Below are 10,824 nucleotides of genomic sequence, written 5' to 3' on the forward strand. Positions count from 1 at the left end.
CAAGCAGGCCCTTGACAAGCACTTTGGAACGGGCAACTATGTATCATGTCACCACCTCCTCTTGATGGCTGATTGAACCGGCCATTGAGAGGAGGACACACCCTCTCAATGGCCGGTTGAACTGGTCATCAAGAGGAATACACCTCTTGATAGCCAATCGAACTGGCCATCATGAGGAGTGCACACCCTCTCAATGGCCGGTTGAACCAGTTATCAAGAGGATTATACACATCCTCTCGATGGCCAATGAGTGTACACCCTCTTGATGGCCAGTTGAACCGGTCATCAAGAGGGTGTGCACTCCTCTTGATGGCCAATTGAACCGGCCATTGAGAGGAATATATATCCTCTCAACGGCCAGAATTTAATCAGCCGTCAAGAGGGTGTGCACTCCTCTCAATGGCCGGTTCAATTGGCTATTGAGAGGTTGTGTCCTTCCCTTGATGGCCGGTTCAATCAGCCATCAAGAGGATGTGTATTTGTCTTGATGACCTGTTTGGCCGGCCATTGAGGATTTGAGAGGGTGAGAGGGGGCCGGTGTACATGCATATCTAGTTGTGCAGCCAAACACCCTTGATCAGTAGAATCTGGATCTCAGTGTCACAGATCCAGATTCCGGGAATGTTTGGCTGCCTGGCTGTCATTGGGAAGGTCAGAATCTGCCCATGGGCACATTCTGATCTCGCAAGATTGAGATTTTGCCCCCCACATGGCTGAACAGGCCCTAATATTTATGGTATTCAAAATTGCATATGTCACTAGTTACATAAAATCATAAAACCAATTTTGGCTGGGAGATGTCAGCATGCATAAAACTTTAAGTGACATCTCCCAGCCAAAATTGCAGTTTATGATTTCATGTAAAAAAATCTTATGCAATTTTGAATACCATAATTATATGAAACCTCCTCTTGATAACTGGTCCGCTTGGGTCATCAAGAGGAGTATTTCCTTTGTTTGCTCCAGTTATTGAGATACATGTGTCCCCGTGACCAGAACGTTCTGGCCATCGATGTACATGCATCCCGATGACCAGAACGTTCCGGTCATCAAGGGGAGTATGTTATACTCCTATTGATGGCTGGAACGAGGGTGGTGGGTGGTGCTGGAGGAGTGATCTGCCTGTCGGATTGCGGGTTGAACTGCCAGTCCATAATTGGAGCTGAGCCGCAACTGCTGTGACATGTGCTCGCGGGCCGGGGATCGCAGGCCAACTGCCCCCCGGACCGTTGGAGATGCTCTAAATAGACCATGTGCGAGAGCGGGATCCCGTCGTCGCTTCCAACGGAGCCTTCGTCGACAGCCATTGTAGGAAGGTATACAGGAGAGCCCCCTTCAGAGATCTCGCGCTCGAGGGTGCATGGCGAGCTAGGCGATTGATCTTCAACAGCTGCGTCTCCTTCTTCGTAGTCAGGAAGAGAGTACTGAGGAGAGGGGTTCGAGTCAGCTGGCGAAGCGGGAGGATCGGACAAGGATGACGATGAAAGAGATGAAAGAGGAGAAGATAGGATCTCAATACTATCAGTCGGGCTAGCACTGTTGGGTGAAATTGAGATTACGGACTGATGGGCCATGTTTATTCCAGCTCGTAGTGATGAGAACGAGGTGGTTGGCTGAGGGAAAGAGCAGAGAGGCGGGACAAACCTGGTCCTTAAATACTCTCACTGGGCTGCCGCGATCGAGACCGAGCTGCGCAGATCGAGATCCGATTGGAGGTCAGCGCTCCCTGGGTATCAATACAGATCAAACCTTAACGTCATACAGGCAAAAGAGCACCGCCTGGATCTTCAAATTAAGAAGATTAGAGAAGAATCGGACGCTTACTGACAACCGATGCGCGCCGCCGCCGACCCAATCCTTCTGTACCAAAGCTCTGCATTCCCGTTTCCAGCGACCTGACCTGCTAATCACCCGTCGTAATAAAATAATATAAATCGGTCCTGTCTTTAGCTTGCAAACAAATCAGAAGCTCACGGGTCTCAATAGCATCCATAATGACTCCCTGTCTTGTACTGATGCTCAGCGCGAACGGTATGCCAAGGATCCTTCGCTCGGCACGATGATAGGTGAAAAGTAGCTGGATTCTGTACAAAATCGAAGCCTCTTCATTGAACTAGGACTGGAGGCCAATTAATTGAACCTTAAAGCGAGTGATCACTTACAAGTAACTAAACCAGATTTATACGGCGAAGTCGACCGTGATCCATGTCAAGATGTATTCGAGGTGTATAGTTATTCGGCAGAAGGGAGGCCGAGCACACTGTATTCGGTGCCGGCTGAGACCCACCAGGGCCGAACAACTCAAGCCTGAACTCGTGTTTAGGCCCGCGCCCGCACCTGTAATTATGTAAACCTCAACGTTGAATGGACTAGACCCCCCGCGCGACTTGACCAAGCAAAGCGGCGCGCGCGAGTCCGAATGGGAGCAACATGGCGCTGCGCGCTGCGCCCTCCGCAATTTTAGCAAGATTTCACAGACAAAGAACATCAGAGCATCCGCATCCGTTGCTAAGTTAGTCTGGACTAACTAGCTCGGATTACGGTCGGACTAAGCTAATCCGAGTGGCCGACCGCATCGACGTAGATTGGGAGGTCCGAGGCTATCGGAGATTATGTGATTAGGTGCCTGTATGGTATGTGTTTGGCACCTAAACACATAGAGTTCATGCCATTGAGCATGATGCATATCCATTTTATAGGTTAGTCCGAGGACTAGTGGGGGCTAGATTTATACCCCACTAGCTCCAAACCAAGCTCCGGGTCAAGTTGATCCCCGGTTAATCCAACCCGATGCGGTTGCGGGGTCGAACTAAGTGCCCTAATCCGGGCTAACTTAGCGCCCGGTGCGGATGGTCTCAAGACATGTATAAGCGCATCTGAGCACCTCTCAGAGACACTGTAAATAACCTCAAGACCACCTTTCACATAGAACATCCGCTTCATTTACATGAAAAAAACTTTACATTGGAACCTGACTGCCTACATTGATGATGAGAAGGCAGGGGTTGATTTTGCCCAATTCACAGGGATTAAGTGTTTGAATTAAATACAAGCTCAATTCTTTTGAGGATAATTTGGAAAGCCGGCCACTTTCGGATTAAATATATTACATTTGGATGTCTTTTTTTACATCATTTTATCCCTCAAGATATTCTTCACATTGCTATATTTTACAGACTTACTTTGCGCACTGCGAGAAACTCTTTGCGCACTGTGGGGGTTGTTGTCTCAACGTCCCGCCGCTAGTGCGCGCTTTTGCCACGGCTCTTCGCGCACTGTGCATTCCCCCCAAAAATTGGCTTGCATTTCTTGAGATATTTTTTGATGAATCAATAGAATGACTTTTTATGATCCCCCTAAAAAATAATCAAGTCATTTAGGGGTCTCCTTGAGCCTAGAGAAAATTGACATGAAAAAATCATATTTTAACGCGGCAGGGACCTGTAATACCGCTTCCTGTGCCCCAGTAGCCCCAAAAATTTGGAGAAATATGCTTCAAATTAATTCCCTGAAATTCCTAGCAATAGTGTTTCATTATAAAATGAGATATAAGGGGTGCGCAGCAGGCTTAGTAGGAAAATTACTGCTAACTGTATAGCTTTTTTGTTACACACCCAAACAGTCCCAAAATTTCAGAAATGTTTTCATTGTGGATATTCTCCGCGCCATAAATTTATTGGCAATAGTGTGTCATGATAACATGAGATATAAGGGGTGCGCGGCGGGCTTAGTAGGAAAATGGCGGCTACATGTATAGATTTTTTGTTACATGCTGAAACAGTCTGAAATTTTCAGGAATGTTTCAATTTTGCATATTCTCCGCGCCATAAAGCTCTTAGCAATAGTGTGTCATTAAAACATGAGATAAGTTAGCAGTCATTTTCCAACTAAGCCCGCCGCACTACATCTCATGTTATCATGACACACTATTGCCAAGAAATTTATGGCGCGGAGAATATCCACAATGAAAAAATTTCTGAAATTTTGGGACTTTTTGGTTGTGTAACAAAAAAGCTATACAGTTAGCAGTAATTTTCCTACTAAGCCTGCCGCGCACCCCTTATATCTCTGGGAAAAATTCTGAAAATTATCAGGTCATAAATTTGCACATGTGCCATGATACTTGTAAATTTTTGGGGCTACTGGGGCACAGGAAGCAATATTACAGGTCTCTGCCGCGTTAAAATATGATTTTTTTCATGTCAATTTTCTCTAGGCTCAAGGAGACCCCTAAATGACTTGATTATTTTTTAGGGGGATCATAAAAAGCCATTCTATTGATTCATCAAAAAATATCTCAAGAAATGAAAGCCGTTTTTTTGGCGGAAAATGCAGTGCGCGAAGAGCCGTGGCAGAAGCACGCACTGGGGGCTGGACGTCGAGACAACGACCCCCACAGTGCGCGAAGTAAGTCCGATATTTTATTAGGAGTTGTGAGGACTGGAACCCTGAAACAAAGATTCCAGACTGGAATATCAGGTTTCAAAGTCCAAGATAAACACCAACATTAATGATATGAATTTTATCAACCAAGTTTTTTTTAGGTTTACTTACCATAACAAAACCTATTTTTTATGGTGTTTGGGCGCAAATTTTTATGGCAGTAGTAGCACAATTTTTTCATCATCTATTCCTGGCTATTGAAAGCCAGAGAGCAATAGTAGATATATTCTAAAGGTAAAAGAATGTGTGAACTAGTCATTTCAGAGGGTTTATATTTAAGAAGAAACTGGCCAAGTTGGAAAAAGCATCATCAATATAATTTCTGGTTGGATATACTTCAACATTTCTGACCAAGAAAAGAGGCGGGAAAATCAGCAGCTCTTCAATTCATTACGCACAACTCTGGCACATTGTCTGGGGACAGACAATAAGTTGGGGGAGGATGTGGTAGCACTTTAGTTCCGGATGGAAAAATTCAAAAATTTCTAGTTTACATATGTAGTGTTACATTACACCATCTAGTGATACACATACTCCCTTCAGTTTACATACACAGTTTTACAAAACTGCATGTATATAGCTTACATACTACCCTTTTACATATATATGTGTGTATATACGCGGCTATGTAGCAACCAGCCAGCCTCAAATGTGGCTGTGTAGCAACCACAAGCCACTTATTACAGTAACCTAGCAACCACAAGCCACATTAATAAAGCAGCATAGTAACCATGGGGCTGTGCAAGTCACTCAAGCAGACTACACAGCAATACAGAAAGCTGTGCAGGTCACTTGAGAAGACTCCATAGCAACCAGAGGGCTGTGTAAGCCACACTTGTAACTAGATCACCAGCTAAATTTGCTCATGTATACACTGCCACACTGTATATAGCTGTATTTGCACAGCATTTGTAAAGGCACACCAGCCAAAACCCCTCATGTAAATAGACCACCAGCACAAATGCCTCACATTTTCCTATATAAGGAGGGGCTCTCTCTTCCTTTTCCCCCCATCAAATCAGGGAGATCATTCCCCCCACAAGATTCAAATAAATTGTCACCCTCACACTCTCCGCCACATAATAAAATACCAGCTTTATATTTTGCAATACACAGTCCATTGTGAGCCACTTGTGAGAAAAGTATTCAACTACACTAGACCACTGTCTTCTTGCTTCCAGCCTAGCTGGGGGTGTTGTCAGTCTTTGTCTTTCAGAGAGGCAGGGGTTTCCCCACACATACTTCTCTAAATTCAGCCATAAGAGGTGCAAACCACTTTTAGAGTCTCACAACGTTTGACAAGCTGATCCAACTTCTATAGGCCTTCAAGCTCCAGGATGACCACACTCGACCCATTGGAAGGCCATCTTCCTCCACAGGTCATTCACCAGCTGATCTCCCACCGTTCAACCAAGCGGCTTTTCTCACCAATGTTCCAGAGGTGGATTGGCCGGCCGCTCTGGAATTCTACCAAGTCACAGAGAACCGGTGCTGGAGCTGTGGAGATGCTTCACACTACTTGAGGGACTGCCCCAGCGGGTCTACGTCAACACTGGTAAACCGCCGACAGCGTGGCCCAGGAGCATTCTCCTACCAATCCAACCAGACACACCAGCCACCATTCATGCTGATGATTGGTGTGTTCTACCGGCCTCTCTACTTTCTGTTTGGCCAACCTCAATTTGGCGTGCCTCCCGGTCTGCAGTCCCAACAACATCTCAACCCAACCCAGTTCCTCCAGCAATACCAGATACCCTACCCCCCTGCTCAACAACAGTTCTCAGTCCCTTTGCAACAACAACAACAGTTTCATCACCCGGCTGACAGCTACAGGCCCACCCTGCTCAATCTCAACGCCAACAACCCAGCCATTCCCGACCTCAACAAGACAACCAATGAGGGGGTGGGGCATCTGCAAGGGAGGCTGAAGTTTCCGACATTCCCGATGGGGTGGCTGATGTGTATTTTGGTGTGATGACAGCAGAGATTGATGTGAGTACCCCAGCAATCGTTGTGGTGATTTATATAGGCGAGCGCGGTAGAATGTCCACGCGGGGATAGCGCGGGCGGGGAATGCACAAAGCCGCTCAGGCAGAGTGCATTCCGGTGACATAAGCACTGAGGATGAGGTCAGGAAAGCACGCTAGGAAAGCTTACGGAAAGTCACGCGCGGATTGGAATGCACGGATCGCGGATTGCGGATTTTGGATCGGGTATTTGGATCGGAGCGGAAAAGACAGGGCTGGACTGCAGCGGGACTACACACGTGAACTGGTAGCAGCGGCGCGTCAGCGGGTGAGCCATGACAGCCAGAGCGGGTTCCACCAGCGGGTGGAACCAGGGTGAAGGCGGTGGCGAGAGAACAACTGACGGGGGCTAGACAGAGGACGGTGGGAGGACAAGCGCCGGAGAGGAGCGGAGTCTGGGAGAGTGACAAGCGGGATAGCGGGCGGAGCTGGAGGACTAGTGCGGGAAAGTGTCAGGTGTGCGGGATCGGGTGGGAACGGTGACATGCGTAGAGGAAAGGACGGGGGTGGCTCAGGGTTTTCTCTCTCTTTTGATCATCCTATTATCTTTATCCTATCGAATTATTACGGATTTTCACTCATCATTGTACTTACAACTACAGACGTACAAGAGTTATTGGGAGATTATCTGTGTTCTTATTCTTATTGGAGAGTTACTGCAGATTCTTGTGCTTACAAAGTGCGGAGCTTTATTCACTTGTGGGTTATTATGCTATAGATCAGGCTCAGTAGAGGAGCGCTGAAGGCTAGCGGAAAGTAGCAATGCGGAGCCTAGTTACCGACAATCACACAGCCCAGACATCAATATTCTTGAAGAAGGCGGTCAGCAGACATTCTTCACCAGCCAACCAGCTTTCTTTCTCACATCGTTGAATCAGGAGCTACCCACCACCTCACGGGTTCCATCCAGCTCCTCCATAACTTCAGATTGCTCAAGTCTCCCATTGCTTTGAATGTAGCAACTGCGGGAGCTGGAGCCTATATATCAGGTGCAGGCAAGTTATGTTTCCAAGGGCCCAGGGACACAACCATAACCATATCCGGTGTGTTGTTCTGTGAGCAGGTGTGTTCCACTCTGATTTCTCTTGCGGCCCTCAGGAAAGCTAACTGGTCATTTCAACATGACAACTGCAGTGACACTTTTGAGATATTCAATCCCGGTTGTATCCTGTTTTCCGCTGTCCTTTTGAGTGGATCAAAACAGGTGGTGCATACCTTATCCAATCATCAAGCGCCCGGCGGCTCCAACCTTTTCTTCTCTCCTCTCTTGTCCATTTTTCCCCTTCTATACCACCTGATGGCGCAAAATCCCTAAATTCCTTTTGTTCTGATTCTCCGGATTTTTCCGTGCCCGATGTGGTAGACGAAAAAGTGAAAAATCAAAAGTTTTTTCTCACACATATATTTACTTGCAATATGCCTCAAGATACCATCAAACAGACCTCAGAAATGGATTCTACGGCCAATTTTACTCCTAGTCACTACTGGAAGCATCACCTGAACCCCACTGGATTGGAACCTACACTTCTTTGGACACTGGACACCCATCACATGTTCAACATATCCAGTCACCAGCCTGTCACAAGTCTCAAGTCAAGGATCACAGCATTATGCTTATACACATCACAGGATACAAACATACATCTCCCCATCAAACTACAGTCATTACATATTATCAAGTACTCTTCTATTTCCATATTATGATGTCATCACACACTGACTCTGCAGCCTCAGACTTCATTTATGCACCCCCTGCATCCACTTGTCAACTCATGCAGTCTACTGTCACTTTACGTAGCCTACATGCGGCCCTACTGCATTCTTATGACATCATTTATGTACCCCTGACACATTATGACATCATTTGTATCTACTCTCACCAGCCAAAATCCCTCACACTGTTGTCTAGATTAGTTGAAACCCTAACCCACAAGCCCTCTGGGGCTCCACTTTTGTCTATATAAGGAGCTCTCTCCTCCCCAGTTGTCAGCTCCTCAGTTTATTACTCACCAATTACAGTCACCCAACATTTACATTTACAGTCTTACATACACTTAACAACTTACATACATAACAACCCTTACATTAACAATAACAACAATTTATTCAGTGTCATTGACAAGCTCATCTTGAACCAACCAACCCTATCACTTCATTAAAACTTGCCAAGCTTACCTTGGTGGGTCTTGTTATCTGATAGTATAGAAGGGCAGAGTTTGCACCTCCATCATCCCCTTCTCCATTCAGCAAAAGGTTCTCAGGAACACTTTCACTGCAAAAAAAACTTGGTCAACTGCTTGCAGTTGACATGCAGGATACTCAAGCCAAGCTACCATTGTAACTCCACCTGAATGCACAAGTGCCTTTGTTGGCACAGTCACTGTGCAAGGTGCACAGTGACTGTGCATTGAAGCTTTGGTTGAGTCAAACCTTGGGTAAGGCTGGTGTAACACCACAAGCTTCCTCAGAGTTACCGCATGTCAACTGCTCACAGTTGACACAGTTTTTTTTGCAGTGTTTTGAGTCTTACACCGACATTTCTGTTTCAAATTCTCAGTCTTTTCCTGCAATCAACAGCAATGATGCCAAATTTTCTTCTCACACAGCTTTGGGAGCGGGATCCAAACAGGAAGTGTCATCTCCAAATGATCCGTTTATTACTCCGTTTGAGAGGGTTTATCCTTCAAGTTGGAGACTGGAGTCCCTGACGGAGTCATAGAAAGTTCTCCTGTTCTGGAACTGTATTTTTGGCCATGTGAGCCTCCGCAAAATAAGTTCTCTGATTAAACAGAAACTGGGGTTTGGTCTGCCATCTGACTTACCACCAGGAAAGATCCATTGCCCCGTATGTGCTATTCCAAAGAGCACAAGTCTTAACCCAGTCACCAGCACAATGTGTAGCCTGACTAGGCTGGAGATACTATGCACTGATCTGATGGGGCCTTTCCTGGTTGAATCAGTGGATGGCGCAAAGTACTTGCTTACTCTCAGAGATGTAGCAACGGGATACTCATATGTGAGAAGCCTTAAGGCAAAATCGGAAGCCAACAATGTTCTCATAGAAATAATCAGGAAATTCAAAAAACAAACTGGCAACTTGGTAAAAATCTTACGCAGCAACAATGGTGGGGAGTTTGCCAGCAAAGCTTTTGGGAATTCCCTTAAAGAAAAAGGCATCATGGCAGAACACTCTCTTCCCTACCACCATTATCAAATGGGGTAGTGGAGTGTTTCAACCGCACCATTGTGGATATGGAATGCACAGTCCTTAGCAATAGCCAACTCCCTCATACCTTTTGGAACTATGCTTTCCTTTGGGCAAACCATGTGCTCAACAGGATCCCAAATAAGGACAGTAAAGGAAAGACACCTTATGAAGGAATGTTTGGTCGTCCGCCAAGTTTCACCATGTTCAGGATTTTTGGGTCCAGAGCTTTCATTCACATGCCCAGTGAAAAGAGGGACAAGCTAGCAGATCGGGCTCTGGAGGCCTATGTGGTTGCTCATCTGGAGGCAAGCAAAGGATGGCTCTTTTATTTGCCCTCAGAGAATTGTTCCGTCAGCTCGGCCATGGTATGCTTTGTTGACAATATACCTTGGGTCACAATTCCCATTTTAAAGCCAAACAGACCGGCAGATACTGCCAGCTCTCAAGGAAAAATGTTGCTTAACTTCATTGCACAACAGATAACTCTTGGGAATTTTGTAAATGAGATTGAATTCAAGAATCAAGAACTCCTGGTCAATGCCGTACTAAAATCGTGTGCTTTCTATGGAGTAGACATGCCGAAGACGTTGTAAGACTCAAAAGTGGTAATGAAACCCTTTTGCTGAATTTCAGAGGGTATGATGGAGTTGCAAGCTCTGCCCTTCTGTTATCAGTCAACAAGACCCACCAAGCTCAGCTTGGCAATTTTTATTAAGTGATAGGTCTGGTTTGTTCCAGATGAAATCTGTTTGACTGGCAACATGCAAGTGTTTTGATTACTTTGTTATAAGGGTTGAATTGTTTTTATAAGGGTTGATTTATTGTTATAAGGGTTTTAGGATTTGAGTGTGGATGAGTGTTGGGTGACTTGTGAGTTCTGGGTGAGGAACTGGGGAGCAGACCACTGGGGGTGGAGAGAGATCCTTTTATAGACAAAAGTGGAGCCCCAAAGGGGCTCGTGGGTTGGGTTTCAGCTAATCTAGACAACAGGGTGAGGGATTTTAGCTGGTGGGAGTAGATACAAATGATGTCATAACCCCTCAGGGGTGCATGAATGGTGTCAGAATATACAGCAGAACATTTTAAACATGCCAGGGGTGCATACATGATGTCAGAATATACAAAAGAACATTCTAACACATGCAT

This window comes from Puccinia triticina, chromosome 5A, assembly GCF_026914185.1.
Source record: "Puccinia triticina chromosome 5A, complete sequence".
NCBI classification, from domain to species: domain Eukaryota; kingdom Fungi; phylum Basidiomycota; class Pucciniomycetes; order Pucciniales; family Pucciniaceae; genus Puccinia; species Puccinia triticina.